A 14,266-nucleotide genomic window follows, 5' to 3' on the forward strand; every position below is an offset into this window, starting at 1 on the left:
TGGGCCCGCACCTCGCTCAGCCAGTGAGCGGGAACTGGTCTGTATGTGGGATCCAAACCCTTGGCGGGAGCGCCACCGCACTCCCAAGTGCGCCACCAGGCCGGCTGAAGATTTAGTTTGAAATTTACAAAGTCGTCATTGTTAGAAGAAACCTGCAAGGCATGGTCACTATGCAAATGGAGTGAAGAATACATAAAATGGGTTTCTCTCACAAATGCAATGATAACCTTCATTAAACTCCAGGTCTCTCCCCTCTCCTCTCCACTGTCATTTACTCAGATACCAAACTGTTCATGTAAAAAAGGCAGGCACTACAGTATTATAGAAAACCCAAATTCTGGTTTTTGTCCTTCAACTTTATAACAGCTCAGCTTATCTCCAAGTTTAAAGGTTGCTACTCTGTCCCAGATTTTTAGTCAGTTAACTGCCTCAGCACGTATAAAATGAACGCCTTGTAATGAGGGCACATTCTCTGTATCTTTGGTAAGTAACAGGGCAATGTAACAACTTCTGCCACTAACCCATTCACAACCCCTATTACTATATAAGGGGTCATTGACCTACCAGAGGGCCCGATGTATTCCACGTCATGAACATGAGAATACTATAAGCCACTCTGGGGTGAAAGAAGATGGCAAGCAAATCTCATTAAATGTATAAATAATTCTATGTATTTGGAGACCATGGCAACAAAACAATTTTATCCTGGAAGGAAAAGCCACATAATGTTTAAAAAAAGATAATAGACAAAACGTGCCAATTAAAATGGAGAGAAGTCAGAATGGCAAGAAAATAGGTACAGTAATTTGTTTATCTTTCATGGGCTGAGTAACTAGGTCCCCAGTTTTTCTTTAGTTGATAAGCAGAAAAAGTCGAAGTTTTATCATATAACTTAGAAACAAAAGAGTAGACCTATTTATCTTCAAATAGACTATTAGCAGAACTGGGGAAATTATTTTAGAAAGAAGCAGCAAATAGAAAAACTAAAGATAAATATAAGAAATAGCAACAAGAAACATTCACACACAAACAGGCAATAAAATGACAAAAACAATCAAATGTCTGTGATTTTTACATTAAAAATAATAAATGGGTAAAACTCATCAGACTTACCAGTTAAGAAGCAGAATGGGGAAAAAAATTGTTCATGATAGCTACAGAAAACAAAATCTAGGAATTAGGGATGTGTAAAACCTATGTAAACATAACTAAACCCCTTCTGAGGCAAAACTTAGACAAATTGATAAACTCACCACAATCTTGAATAAGAAGACTCATGTTGTGAACAGGTCAGTTCTCTGTATATCAGTGACTCCAGTGCAAGTCAAATAAAAATCATAGTAGCACTTTGGTTGAGGTCAGGAAAAGCCAAGAGAGGATGTGTCCAAATGATTCTAAAGTTATTTTGAAGAGTTAACCATGGGAGAATGGTCAGAAAAATTCAAGGGAACACAGAAGAATTAGCTCTAGTATATGCTGAAAGTTTTGCAGTTCAACAATAATTAAAAGAGTATTTTACTGGCTCAAGTATAGACAGACCAATGGAATGAAATAGTGCAGAAATAAACCAAAGTCTTAGGGAAATGATAATGGCCCCATTTCAAATCGGGGAAATAAATCATTCAATAAATGATGTTAGCACAAGTGGCTAGCAATTTTGAAAATTAAAATTTATTAAAGAGCATAATTAGGGCCGGCCCGGTGGCGCACTGGATAAGTGCGCCGCTTGGGAAGCGCGGCGGCGCTCCCGCCCGAGGGTTCGGATCCCACATACAGACCGGTTCCCGCTCACTGGCTGAGCGAGGCGCGGGGGCAACACCGAGGGTTGCAATCCCGTTGCCGGTCCCCGGTCCGGTATGGGGGCAACACTGAGGGTTGCGATCCATTGCCGGACACGGAAAAAGACAAAAAGACAAAAAAAAAAAAAAAAAAAGCATAATTTTAGATGGATGAAATGCTTTAAAACTTATTCAATTAAAGATGAAAACAATCTGCTTTTGTACAGCAAGTCTCATGAATAATAGTTAATGGACAGCCAAGGTTAAAAATATTTTCAATACATAACAAAAAGCTAATACCCCAATATACATCGAGCTCATATATTATTATGAAAGGCATGAACAAATAGATAATGGCCACTGTGGCATCATAGAAAGATATTTGGTCTTTGTCTTTGGTTCTTGGCACATAGCTCCTAAGAAGAACTCTTGAAACTTCCTGAGTAATAAGGGTGTCTCATTCTAATGAGGCAACTCTTGGTGGGCTCCTAGATAGTTTCAGGATGGGGGCTGGTCTCCAGAAAGACCAAACCTTGATTAGAAGCTTAGAACTGTCAACCCTGCTTCCAATCTCCTGGGGAAGGGAGAAGAGCTGGAGATTAAGTTTATCACCAATGGCTGATAACTTAATCAATGTTGCCTATGTAATGGAACCTCCATAAATCCCCCTAGATGATGGAGTTCAGAGAACTTCTGAGTTAATGAACACATCCCCATGCCCATAGTGTGACACACCCTAACTCCATAGGGATAGAAGCTGCTGTAGCTAGTGACCCTTCCAGACCTCGCCCTACATACCTCTTCATTTGTATCCTTTATAATAAACCAGTAATAGAAAGTAAAGTGCTTTCCAGAGTTTTTTGAGCCATTCTAGCAAATCATCAAATATGAAGGGGATAGGGTGGTGGGAACTCCTTGACTTTGTAGCCAAGTCATACAAAAATTGGGTAACCTTGGGACCTGTAATTTGCAACTGGCATTTGAGGTGAAGGCAGTCTTGTGGAACTGAGCTCTTAAACCTATGCTTTCTGATGTCAACTCTATGTAGTGTCAGAATTGAATTGTGGAATACAGAGTTGGAGTCCAAAAAGTTGGAGAAATGTTAATATTAGAGAACAACCCCCCCCCAACATACTTGGTGTCAGAACTGTTGTGAGAAAAAGCAGATCATTTTGGTGTCAGAAGTGAGAGCAGAAGAAGCATGATATTTGGTGTCAGATAATATAGGATTTGCTAGAATGGGCCTGGCTAATGGAAATATGGTTTGGATAAGGAAAGGATGAAAGGGCAGGGGATATAGAACCTTTGATTCTCAGGTGGCCACTTGCTCACCCATTGTATGAACCAGCATTGTACTGTGATCAGTTTCTAAAGGTAAAATTTGGTAATGGACTTTAGAATTGAATCCAGCTCCTGGGGCGTTGGTTCACTGGAGGTATAAGAAAATGCAGACTAATAAGAAAACAGCAAAATATGTCATCCTTTGAATTTTGCTATCTGTAATAGTTAAAATGAAAGTTGAAGAGAGTGCTGGGTGGAACTTGATGCTAGACCACGCTCAGATTTTGGTTAGTCAGAGCTTTGGCCACTAAGCTCAAAGCCCCCCCTTCAAGGGGTAGAATTATGTGGGGACAACACACGGTACCTCTGAAACCTCTGGCTGCAAAGAACGTGGTCCACGGAGGGGAGAGCAAAACCAACAAACTATTGTAACCAGAGAGTATAGTGTGAAAAAGTATCATTTGAGGATCAGTATCATCAGTTCCCTGAAAAACCTTTACTAACATGGATTGAAAGAGTGACTTAGGGGCGGTGTCTTTGGTTTTGAATGCTGCAGAGTGGAACAGCATATTTGGGTTGATAGAGGACCCACAGCTCACTATGTAACAATTACAGATGGCTCTACATGACACAGACACAGAGAACATTATTCTCAAAGGAACTCCAGCTGGTGGACTGGATAAAAGCAATCTTAAGGTCTGTCTACTCTGAGAAGCGGGACTGTTCAACTCCCCCTATAAATGTTAAGGGAACACCCCAGATGAAGCAGCTGATGAGCTTCATATGCAAGCCATGTGGAATGGCTTTATGATAATTGGGATCCTTACCCACTGCATATGCCATTACCTACATCACAGTAAATGCTATAATAATGGGCATGGGCACCTTTTGCATGGGCTCCCCATGTAACATTCATGCTGCACAAACAACAGTCTGAGAGGCCTTATCAAATTGCTATCCCAGCTTCCTCCCATGGGTCTTACAGATGTTAATTAAAACATTAGATTCACAAGAAAACAGGAAAAGGCACAGGGTGAGTCAAGGGGCTCATCCCAGGAGAGTGAAAATTTTTAAATGGTTCGGAAATGGGGTGAATAAAGGAAACACGGATAATAGGGCAAAACAATGAGGAAAAAGAAAAGGGAGCATCAAGGGATTCATCTCAGCAGAGGGGAAATCTTCAGATAACTATTAAAACATGGGGTATAATACAGACATTGATGGGGTTGAAATAAAGGTCATAATACAACACTATTGAAGGTTGGGTGGGCCAAAGACTTCCCTGATGGTTCTCCAACATTAAAAGGCCCCATACAAATTTCTCCAGTGTGGAGAAACTTTAAAAGCCAGAAGGCAAAGATTATAATGAAAAATCTGGCCTGGAATCTCCTGGGACAATAGGCAGGTTAATCAAGATAAGAGATTGATAAAAAAGGTCAGGGTCCCTTGGCTGAACCCCCTGCTGGGGAGCCAAAGCCTTGTGCACAGGAGGGGGTTAAATGGTCAGGGGGTGGTGAAGAGAAATTTCTGGAACTCCTTTATGTGGGAGCCTCATCAATACCATGCACTATGGTATCAAAAGCCACTGGTGAAGCTCTAACGTGGGCTACAATTAGGTNCTGGCCTGGAATCTCCTGGGACAATAGGCAGGTTAATCAAGATAAGAGATTGATAAAAAAGGTCAGGGTCCCTTGGCTGAACCCCCTGCTGGGGAGCCAAAGCCTTGTGCACAGGAGGGGGTTAAATGGTCAGGGGGTGGTGAAGAGAAATTTCTGGAACTCCTTTATGTGGGAGCCTCATCAATACCATGCACTATGGTATCAAAAGCCACTGGTGAAGCTCTAACGTGGGCTACAATTAGGTTGAGATAACATAGAAATGTAGGGTTGATAGGATTGTGAAAGTTGCAATTTTAAACAGGCTTTATATAAAGAGGTTGTGTCTCCTTTGCTTGTATGTTTCATGGGAATGGATGTTATGTTATACTAGGGCACACTTCCCCTAGCTAGTATTGTAAAAACAAAACCAACTGATGAAGTCCCAATGGAGGGTGCAGTTAGGAATATAAGAGTTGATGGGATTAAGGTGAAAGTTTGAACAAAAAGTTGCATCTTTTACCTGAATGTGTTATAGGGTGGACATTGTGTCTGAGTAACTGTATATGAATCTGCATTGAAGCAATATTAACGGGACATGTTAAATGGAAGCCAGTAAGATTGCCCAAGCCCACACGGTGTGGAATAGAAGCTGAGTGCTGATGTGGATAAGTCCTCTGTGGGATGGCTCTTTGTGGAGTATTAACTGGGATTTATGGCAAAAGCCTGTAAGCACATCCCAGTGACTAAAAAGTCTTTGAACTAGAGAATTTCCATATGAGAGACAATTACTAGCTTCTTATTCAACATTAATTGAAACTACCCTTATGACTGAAGGACATAAAATAATCTTTTTTTTTTCCTTTTTGTCTTTTTTCGTGACTGGTAATGGGATTGCAACCCTCGGTGTTGCGATAGAGGACCCACAGCTCACTATGTAACAATTACAGATGGCTCTACATGACACAGACACAGAGAACATTATTCTCAAAGGAACTCCAGCTGGTGGACTGGATAAAAGCAATCTTAAGGTCTGTCTACTCTGAGAAGCGGGACTGTTCAACTCCCCCTATAAATGTTAAGGGAACACCCCAGATGAAGCAGCTGATGAGCTTCATATGCAAGCCATGTGGAATGGCTTTATGATAATTGGGATCCTTACCCACTGCATATGCCATTACCTACATCACAGTAAATGCTATAATAATGGGCATGGGCACCTTTTGCATGGGCTCCCCATGTAACATTCATGCTGCACAAACAACAGTCTGAGAGGCCTTATCAAATTGCTATCCCAGCTTCCTCCCATAGGTCTTACAGATGTTAATTAAAACATTAGATTCACAAGAAAACAGGAAAAGGCACAGGGTGAGTCAAGGGGCTCATCCCAGGAGAGTGAAAAGTTTTAAATGGTTCGGAAATGGGGTGAATAAAGGAAACACGGATAATAGGGCAAAACAATGAGGAAAAAGAAAAGGGAGCATCAAGGGATTCATCTCAGCAGAGGGGAAATCTTCAGATAACTATTAAAACATGGGGTATAATACAGACATTGATGGGGTTGAAATAAAGGTCATAATACAACACTATTGAAGGTTGGGTGGGCCAAAGACTTCCCTGATGGTTCTCCAACATTAAAAGGCCCCATACAAATTTCTCCAGTGTGGAGAAACTTTAAAAGCCAGAAGGCAAAGATTATAATGAAAAATCTGGCCTGGAATCTCCTGGGACAATAGGCAGGTTAATCAAGATAAGAGATTGATAAAAAAGGTCAGGGTCCCTTGGCTGAACCCCCTGCTGGGGAGCCAAAGCCTTGTGCACAGGAGGGGGTTAAATGGTCAGGGGGTGGTGAAGAGAAATTTCTGGACCGTACCGCGACCGGCAACGGGATCGCAACCCTTGGTGTTGCGCCCGCACCGCACTCAACCAGTGAGCGGACCGGTCTCTATATGGGATCCGAACCCTTGGCGGGAGCGCCACCACGCTCCCAACTGCCTCACTCTACCGAGTGCGCCACCGGGCTGGCCCTAATCTTGAAACCTTACATATCCTTAATGCCTTGGATGATGCTGAAGAAACACTCTTATTTGGTTGGCAGTGCCCAGAAAAGTTCAACAAAAAAATGAAAATGTTTTATCCACGATCTTGTTGCCTGGGAAGTGTGAGAAGGAGATGCAAGCAGTCTTTCTCTTCTAGGACTGACTCTGAAACCGTGTGAGGGGTGGCCAGATTCTGGTGTCACTTGGACAGTGCCCTGTAATCAATCAGTTATTGACTGACCAACAAAGAGCTGCCTGTTTTATGGACTACAGTCCCAAGGTAAATGGACAGTATCTGTTAGTAGACCACACTCTGATAGAAGAAAGTAAAAACAAATCAGCTTAGAGCACTGAACTGCTTGCTGTTTGCCACAAGGTTTTGGTTTTTACCAGCTCATTGGTGCTGGCCAATATGGTCAGGCAGAGGGTAATGGAAAACTGGCCTATTAAAGGGATGCCCATATGGGGTATGAGCCTATGGAAATCACCATGGAAATGTGGAGAATGCATTAAAGTAGGACATACGATGCCCATCAGAAGAAATCCCTTCCAGCATCAGCAGGTGGAATCAATAAGCAGATATCCCCATGTGCTCACTTAGGGTGGCCACCAGGATCTGAGAGTGGTCCTCAGAGGGCTGCACAATGCAGGGGTGGGTTGACTCTAGACACAATCTTCTTACACCCTCTGAGGCACGAAATGCCCATTAGAACTGTTCTATTTGCCAACAAAATAGACAAGAGACTACAGAGGGGTACATGGAAGATTTCCTTGGGAGAAGGCCCTGAATGTAACTGGCAGGTCACACTAATGCCAGTAGCCACAGGAGGCTACAACTGGGTCCTGAGAGGAACAGACACTGACTCTGGACTGGGGTTTACTTACCCAGGGGTAGATGCAAATGCTCAGAGTGCTATAAAAGAACCAGAACAGAAGATACTGCACTAATTTCAGATCTTGGGATACGCTTTACAGCCCACAGTGTACAACAATGGGTGGAGAGATATCACGTCAAATGAACTTATCATGTCGCATACTATCCTCAGAGTAATGGTTTAATAGAGAATTGCAACAGCAATTGGAATGTTTACTGTCTAAAACGAGAAGGTAAAGTCACGATGGGCTGGCTTACATGCCTCCACAAGTGTGTGCTCACACTTAACACGGGGGCCTACAGGAGTGTCTCCACCAGAGTCCTCTTTTTCTGGTGGACCTGGGAAGAGAGAGTGGGGAATGACGCTGGTGTGACCCACATTCTTCCCAAGGGGGGAAAAAGTCAGTATGACTATACTTTCTTTTTTCTTCCCCATGTCACCTCAACTTTCTTTTTCCAATCTGAGGCAGTGGTCCCAGGGACCAGCGCTGCAACTACAAGTTTGGGAAACAGAAATGATTCCTAAGCAAGAAACCGAACTATAATTTAAACCTTTATGTCAAAATATCTAAGGGCCTGATGGGGTGGTTTGTGCCTTCACCTTGTCTGGCAAAATTGGGGTTAACAGTGAATGCAGCTGTACTGCCTAGTGGTAGAAATAGTCCACTATTTTGCACCTGTGTAGCCCACCCTATCTGAATGGGAGCAGACTGAGGGGGAGGCATGTTAGACCACTATTGCCGCCTGCAATCCAGACTAGCCAGTGGTTGAACCTAGTGTCTCTTCCAAAGATGGAAAATGTTTGGGTATAAATGGAGAGAAAGAGGAATAGTAGCTGAGGGCAAAGAAATTAATAAATGGATTATGTAATAAGGGAAACCCCACGTTACTTTAACACCTCGAAAGAGGCTCAGAGCAGGAGATGATTTTGTCTTTAGCTTGACTGTAACAGAGGCCTGAAAGGGTGAAGCCATATACCGCAAAGAAATTAATAAATGGATTATGTAATAAGGGAAACCCCACGTTACTTTAACACCTCGAAGGAGGCTCAGAGCAGGAGATGATTTTGTCTTTAGCTTGACTGTAACAGAGGCCTGAAAGGGTGAAGCCATATACCACTGAGATCACTCCTGCTTTTGGAACCTGACAAAAATCAAATGGAAGCCTGCAAACCTGAGTGGCCTTGGCCTGGGGAGACATTTTTATTAATGATTGCATAGTAATCTGGAAACATGCCAGTAACTTTTAACTGTTGTAATTCTTTTGATAAAAGGGATCCGTGGTCAAAAACCAGGGGTATCAAAGAAAGATATTTAGTCTTTGTCCCCAGTTCTTGGCATGAAGCTCTGAAAACCCTTGGAATTTCCTGAGTGATAAGGGTGTTAGAAGCTTCTTTTGTTCTGATGAGGCAACTCTTTCTTGGTGGGCCCCCAGATAGCTTCAGGATGGGGGCTGGTCTCCAGAAAAGACCAAGCCTTGATTAGAAGCTTAAAACTTGCAGCCTCATCTCCCCAACCACCGCAGAAGGCAGAAGAGCTGCGGATCGTTCATCACTAACGGCCAATGATTTAAATGATGAAATGATCAATGATTAAAAACCTCTAAACAGTGGGGTTCGGAGAGCTTCCCCATTGGTCGACACACCCGTGTGACAGGAGGGTGGCCCACCCCAATTCCATGGGGACAGAGGCTGCTGTGCTAGGGACCCTTCCAGACCTCACCCCATGTACCCCTTCATCTGCCTATCCATTTGTATCCTTTATAATAGGCTGGTAACAGTAAGGAAAGTGTTTTCGAAGTCTTTTGAGCCAGTCTAGCAAGTTATCAAACATGAAGGGGAAGGGATCATGAGATCCCCTGACTTTGTGGTCAGCCAGAAATTGGGGACCTGACACTTGTGACTGGCACCTGAGTGAGGGCAGTCTTGTGTTACTGAGCCCTTAAACCTATGCATTCTGATGCTAACTCTGGGCAGTGTCCGAACTGAATCAAACTGTAGGGCATCCAGCTGGTGTCCAAAGAGTTGGAGAATTTGTCAGTGTGAGAAAAAAAAACCCATATGTTTGATGTCCGAAGTGTTGTGGGTAAAAAGAGCTCAGCCATGAATATCAATTCACAGAAGAAATACAATCATTTCTAACTACATGAAGAAGTGTCCAACCTCACTAATAACTGCATATGAAACAAAATATTTTACATATTAGGTTGCCAAAAACATTTCTTTAATGACAATACAATGTTATGAGGGAGAGGAAAATAAATATTATTATATCCTATTGGTACGTGACACAGCTTTTTTCAAAAAGAAATGTGGCCATATTTATCAGGTTTAAAAAAAAAAGTTCCCGCTATTTGATCCTGAAATTACACTTCTAGGAATCTATTCCCCAAAATGCTATCACACATCAGGAAAGTTATATGTCTAAGATTATTCATTGGCAAAAGCAGCAAACAGAAAAACCACCTGTCCATGAATGGGAGAAGTGGCTGAGCACATTATGACACGTGCATTCAATGGGACATTCTGCCTCTCAAGAGCGAGGCGGATCTGTAAGTGCTGAAATGAAGACAGTCCATATTGTTTAGTCAGAGAAGCAGATTACAAAATCTCATGTCGGTACCATTCCATCTGTTTTTCTAAATCTACTTACACAGCTACATTAACAGGCATGGAAACACTGGGACCACAGAGGGCAAACTTACAGGGCCTGCCTCTGTGGAACAGGCTGGTGAGGAAGAAAGACGAGCTCACTCTTTTCATATACTTTTGTATTATTTGAATTTATTGAGAAAGTGTCACTTTCATACATTTTATAAAACAGAGACAGTGAGCCAAGCTAATTTTAGCTGCAGCCACAGAATATACAGTAAATGAGCATTTTGAACATACTGAGCTCCCCGGACCCAGGACCCTGCCTTACTCTTTTTGATACACTTGGGGAGCCATACAGAGCATTTAGCATGCAGTGGGTGTTCAATAAATGTCTTACTGGACTACACTGGACAAGAGAATGCGTTCTACCTGCTAAATCTTACTGTGTGCAGTAAAGTGTGTGTGTGTGTGTGTGTAGATGCGGAAGGGAGGAAAACATCAGATTTATAGCCACTCAGGCTGTTTTCAGATCCATGACTATGAATGATAATTGAAGTGTAAACTCCAACAGGCTTTACTTATTAGCGGATGGGGAGGGTTCCTCTCTTTGGCCTACAAGGCGCTTTCCTAAGAGAAACACCGCCGCACTCAGGAGTGCATGCTGGGTCCTTCTGTGCAGCGGTTGCTAACAAACAATTCCCCAGGTTGCTGCCATCCAGGCTGTGGGGCCACAGAAAGCTGGATTCCTGTCGGCCGTGCGGGCAGAGATCAGTGTTTGCTCAACAACACACGGTTGGCAAGGAAAAATATTTTTCCTTCTCAAGCTTACCCTGGAGTCTTTCCAAAAAAGGAGAGTACTGCACAGAACAATCAACAGAAAGAGAGATGGAAGTCTACTTTCAGACAAATGGGAAAAAAAGTCAAGGAAGCAAAGCACGTACTCAGCACCTTCATGCACTGGAGGCACACTGGGCACCGGGGACAAGATTCAAAACACACATCCTCCTGCCGGGGAGGGGCACTCGAGTCACCTGACCATTCTCCAGCACAGATACTTTTCATTCCCTCTTGCAGCTTTCCTCTTTCTGCTTGTTTCCTTCCTCTACAGGCACTGTCCCGTGACAGCAACTGCAGAATAAAGAGGCCGCCTGACCCCACTTCCGAGGGGAGCGCTGGGCTCACTGAATTACGGAGAGCAGGTGTCACCTCCACTCTGAGCCCGGCCTCCCACCACCACTTGGAAATCCTCCCCACAGACAGAAGGAAACGCAAACTTTTAATACTGTTATCTCTTTTATTCTCTTTTATCATTCAAGAATATTACAATAGGCATGAAAGGAAAAATAATTGCATTTTTAAAACTCGATCGGTCCGAAGTATATTATAATATATGCAACCAAGCCATTATCTCTCAGGGAAAAAAAGCATTCAAAATTAATTCGATATTAAGGTTCAAGATTAAGACCAACATCAAAGTATGGTATATGCAAGGTTCAAGTGAATGAAGTGTTTTCATTGCAACTATTTTGCAGAAATGCTGGAGTGATGTATATAAGATTTGAAATATAAGTCTTTTGAGGTTTCTAAACTATTGTTTAAATTAAAACTGAAATGTTGCATAGTTTCAGTGACTTTCAATTTCCCGTTTGATCTCAGAAATATATGGATGATCTTTGCCGTGAGCAACTTCCATGATTGCAATGGCCTAGGAAAGAGAAAGACACATAAAGGGTCAGAGCCTGGAAGCCAGTCCCCTCCTGCCTCCACGCTGAGCTACCCTGAATTCAAGCCTTTAAAGCACAGGACACAAACTGGCTTTTAGAGCTTATGTCCTCCTCCACCGTCTGGCTTTTTTAAAAAAAAGCAGACCAGATTATCTGGTAACCAACTAGTCATCCAGTCTCTACTGCTGAGAAAAATATTCTGCAAAAATACCCAGGTAGCTGGAGAAATGATATAGAGAGACTGATTTCATGACAATCTTTTGCCTCAATATTATAGATATTTCAGTAAAAATGCTTCAGGGACTGAATTACTTAGCTATGTTCAACCACAAAAACAAGTTAATGCTGGAAAAGAAAAGTCCAAAGTGAATGTTACATCAACCCTATTTTGATTTTAGTTTACATTACTAATCTGTGAGACCTGGCTAAACCACTTTTCCCTTTCAAAAAATGCATTCTTTCCTTTTAATACATAATACATAGTCCACAAAACTTAAAAATAAGTGTGGGTTTTGTCTGGGGATGTCAGAACACAGTCATGAAGGCTTCTGTATAGTGAGGCGATATAAAGGGGTGGCGCTGCCCATGGCCCCACCACTTCCTGGCTGTGCGACCTTGGGCTGGGCTATTTACTTACCTGCGCTGTGCCTCATTTTCCCCCAGCTGTAAAGGAGGAATAATACTTGCCTCTCAGGACTGCTAATACACATGAACTGTTTAGAATAGTGCCTGGCATATAGGAAGTATATGTCTACTGTAATCTGTAAGAATTTATTTTGCTCTTTTGTATTCAACTCACAGAGAAAAAAAACTTAAATTACTCCCCCAAACAGGGAATTTTTGATGGCTGGTGACCATGACAGGCATTCCTTTTTATTACGTATTCTCTTTCTAGGTCTCTAACCAACGCAGGTAGGCCAAGTAGTGGCGCAGGCCTTCAGAAAGAGCCTGTTTTAAATGCTTCCTCTGCACTCATTTCAAGACTTGTGTTCTTTGCTCAGATCTACTCCAGTCTTCATTGATCTATTATTTAATTACCTACCAGCACTACGCAATTGTGACCTAACTACCTAATTTTCCCTCAACCTAAGACAATAAATATGTAATCTTAGAAAGCAATTCTATAGTTTAAAACAGGAAACTTGATGTTTAACCTTACTTCCAGCCTGGCAGGGCCCTGCCTGACCCTTCTACTTGGAAGGTGGGGCCTTACCCATCTTCCTGAATAATCTATGGGAAGCTTTGGAGAATGCGGAGGATTAGGCCTCCAGGCCCAGACCGTGGCCCCAACATTTATAAAGCCTCTTACGGGAGTAAGTCAATAGACTGTCCCCGGATACACTGTTTTAATTGTTAACCGCCACATAGGAGCACTGAGACTCAGTGCTTGGGATGTTGACTGTGCTACTGGAAGGAGTGGGGTTAGGGCCAGCCCCCGCGCACTGGCAGCACAGGGCGGCTCCCAGCACAGGGGGCGAAGGCTGCCCAGGGCCTGAGTGGGAGGAGTGAGGCTTTCAGCTCAGGAAGACCCATCTGAATGAAGGCCCCACCGCCTACCCTACGCTGGTTACTCACTTAATCTGCTTGGACCTCACTTTCTTCTTTGGCAGGAAAACCTATTTCGTCTTTGGGAGAATTAAAAGAAAATGAGGGTCCTGGAAACTGCAAAAGCACGATCCTAACACCAAGCAACAACGCCTATCTCCCCACCCCAACCCCGCCCTATTTCACCACTGTAGTTCTGCAAATCTAAAGGGCAGGCGAACGGAGTATCCTCTGCATGGTCTCCCAGCCCCGCTATGGGTCTCTGTCCACCTCCATGGCTTGGCACAGAGAGGGCAGCACCCCTGCTCCCTGGGCATGGGCTGGAGTGTGCGACCTCCCTCCCAGGAGGGCCCTAGGCATTAAATAACCACAGCCTACCCACCGGTCGCAGAAACCTGGGCCTGCAATTTCCCCCTTGAAAACTGGGGTTACATTTTGAAAAAGCAAAAGAAGGGGATACTGTGAGTACTGATGAAAAGCAGAGGTTTTGAGACCACCATTCAGTGATTTGTAAGTGCCATTTAATTGGGAAGGGGCAAGTGGAAAAAGCAGCGAACTGGTGGCTTTTTAATACTAGCCTGAATAAACATCTGTGTGTACAGGCCCTGGTTGGGGCCTGGGAGGGATCCTGTCCCAGCATTCGCTACATAACCTCAACCTGCCTCAGGAGACTCCTCACGATGGTGGAGGGAGCAGGCCTGGCTCAGTGAACAGTGCCCTGCACCTGTACCTTCAGGTGTGGGTGCAGAGAAGAGGCAGCTGTCCAAGACATGTTCTAGGCAACACAGGACAGAAAGACAATGACAACACAGCTACTGCATGCATTTCTGAGCCACC

The sequence above is a fragment of the Galeopterus variegatus genome, unplaced genomic scaffold, assembly GCF_000696425.1.
Source record: "Galeopterus variegatus unplaced genomic scaffold, G_variegatus-3.0.2 Scaffold2843, whole genome shotgun sequence".
In the NCBI taxonomy this organism is placed as follows: Eukaryota; Metazoa; Chordata; class Mammalia; order Dermoptera; family Cynocephalidae; genus Galeopterus; species Galeopterus variegatus.